The following is a 2,527-nucleotide window of genomic DNA, read 5'->3' as shown; positions in this document are numbered from 1 at the left end:
CGGGCAGAGTTTTTCGCCAGTCAACGTGTATTAAAGTTTTAATCTTCCGGACAAAATTATAAAAGTGCCGGTCAAAGGTCTTCTTTGTTATTTATTGAGCTTTAAAACAAATGAATAACGACTCTATATAATATAATAATAAAATACACGGAGCCTCTCTTTTTCCTCCCTCTCTTCTGACAGCGTCAGTGTCTGTCTCATGCAGCAGCTGATCCAGTAATGAGTGACCCGACAGTAAAAAAAAAAATATTTATAACTAGTTTAGGTAGTTCGAGAGGTAATTAGGGCGCACACACGGAGCCGTTGGACCCCCCAGAGCGTTGCGTATGCTGTTCTATCCACCTTGGGACCCGTTATCGTTTCCGCAGTTGTTTACTGTCATATTCGGTCGTCCTCGTGTGGCCAAACGGCCTATATGACACTAAACAGTAACGCAAACAACCGTTTTCATCCTCGTGGTGCCGGGGCCTTAATGTGATCCTACACTTTGGGATGCTAAACCCTTCACATGTTAACGGGGCTCTCCTTGTTCCTTCCCTTCATCTCCTGGCTCTTTGCTGACAGCTGTCACCGACCTTTGATTATCTGTGACTGAAAACAGAGAATACATTGCATTACATTTAGCTTCTATCCAAAAGCACCTTACAATAAGTGCAATCAACAGTGAATATATATCGAGCTATCAATAACACAAAAGATAATCGTTTTTTTGGCTAAGGTTTCAAGCGCAGTGACAATGCAAATGATCCCAGCCCTGGAAGCCTAACAGTTGAAAGCCAAGTCAACATTAAAGTGCTTCTGCCACCTCAGAACACTTCTAAGTGTAAATGTAATGTACTACAAAGATAAGTGTGTTTAACCAACGGAAGAACAGTGGTTGACTAATTTATCACTCTTATCACTGTAATAATCAACTTTCCCTTAACCTGTCCTGTCTTCTTCTAAAGTCTGGACCCTCTAATAGTTCTTTAGCTGGTTTCTCTCCTCTTTGCTACACGATGATCTGGATTGAAAGGCATAGACTCTTCATCAGTTTGAGTTGCACTTCCTGCCAAAGTAACATATTCATTCTGAACAAGCTCACCAGTTTCCACCTGAGGATCTTGATCCACTCATCTGCCTCCACTCCCGTCTTTGCACAGAGATAAAATGTCCTTTCAGGAAACACTAAGCTGTGGAGACAAAGAGAAGAGGAGAGCATTACATTGGATCATCTGGTTTTTACCCAAGGTATTTAATCTCATCTCTTGAGTCAGATTCATTAGCCTTGGTTAGGTCTAGAGAAAAATGTTCTTAAGATCAAAGTATAGGTTCCCTACAAAATGGTTTTACTGATTTTTCTTCCTTGTTTTTAACCCTTGAGCCTCAGCAGTCACTCAATGGCCAAAAGTAAATTAGGGCTAACATGTGCGTTGTAACATAAACCCTGTTATCCCGCAGTTTAGATCGATAACTAAGCAGCAGTGGACTGTGTGTGAAAGGTGGTAACCTCTGCAAATCCACAGCTACCCTTTAGTTACTGTGCACCTCTCCCTCCCTCCCTCCCCCCATTTCCTTCTCTTATTGAACTACTTCCCCTTTTTTCTAAATACAAATATGTTGCTGTCATGGGGAAGTTGCCTCAGAGAGCCTTGCTGTAGCTCATTTCTTCATAGTGTGGCTGTCATCTGAAATGAATGGCCTATATTTTTATCTCTTTAGTAAAATTGCATTTTTCGTTCACTTTTATTATCTTTTGTACAGTTTTTTATTCCAGTTCTTCAACCCTTAAATCATTTTTTCATTAAAACATGTAGGCTATTTCCTATTTGAGAAGTGGAATTGCAGGAGGGAGGAGCACCCTTATTGACTACACGCTACACTCAACAAGTGCTTTATACTTCACACCATTGCTTCAAATGTACCACCATAACATCTTTTTACTTAGGCCCCGGCCCCACGAGGACGAAAACGGTCGTTTGCGTTACTGTTTAGTGTCATATAGACCGTTCGGCCACACAAGGACGATCGAATATGACAGTAAACAACTGCGGAAACGATAACGGGTCCCAAGGTGGATAGAACGGCATACGCAACGCTCTGGGGGGTCCAACGGCTCCGTGTGTGCGCCCTATATACAATCATTTTCTGATAATGATGACGCAATAGCCCCGCCTCTCCCCACCTCTGCTGCTCACCCCGCGTCAAAGTAAACTGCACCCTGAATTCAGATTATTTATCTTTCTCTCGATATGGACATAAACGCGAGTGAAGTCTAATCTGACAGGACGGAGACACGCAGCTCTGCTCACCTGCAGCTCCTCCCGCTGTGATGCAGCGGTGAACGGAGCAAAACACACACTTCAAGTCAGATCATCACCCTTAGCTGTTTTAATTACCTCTCAAACTACCTGAACTAGTTATAAATATGTTTATTTTTACTGTCGGGTCACTCATTACTGGATCAGCTGCTGCATGAGACAGACACTGACGCCGTCTGAAGAGAGGGAGGAAAAAGAGAGGCTCCATGTATTATATTATTATATTA

General features: G+C 42.4%; 1 long non-coding RNA gene across 1 annotated transcript; it reads right to left on the bottom strand.

Annotated features, from left to right (window-relative positions):
• Nucleotides 1-456: 456 nt before the first annotated feature.
• Nucleotides 457-1,192, bottom strand: LOC104947296 (uncharacterized). Its single transcript, XR_798547.1, has 2 exons — nucleotides 1,085-1,192; nucleotides 457-591 (listed from the first exon to the last, which is right to left on the bottom strand). It is a non-coding gene; the product is annotated as an uncharacterized lncRNA (long non-coding RNA).
• Nucleotides 1,193-2,527: the final 1,335 nt, after the last annotated feature.

Source organism: Notothenia coriiceps, unplaced genomic scaffold, assembly GCF_000735185.1.
Source record: "Notothenia coriiceps isolate Sejong01 unplaced genomic scaffold, NC01 NC01_scaffold00012282, whole genome shotgun sequence".
NCBI lineage: Eukaryota > Metazoa > Chordata > Actinopteri > Perciformes > Nototheniidae > Notothenia > Notothenia coriiceps.
Note: the sequence above shows the minus strand (reverse complement) of the source record. Positions and strands in the feature narration are given on the sequence as shown.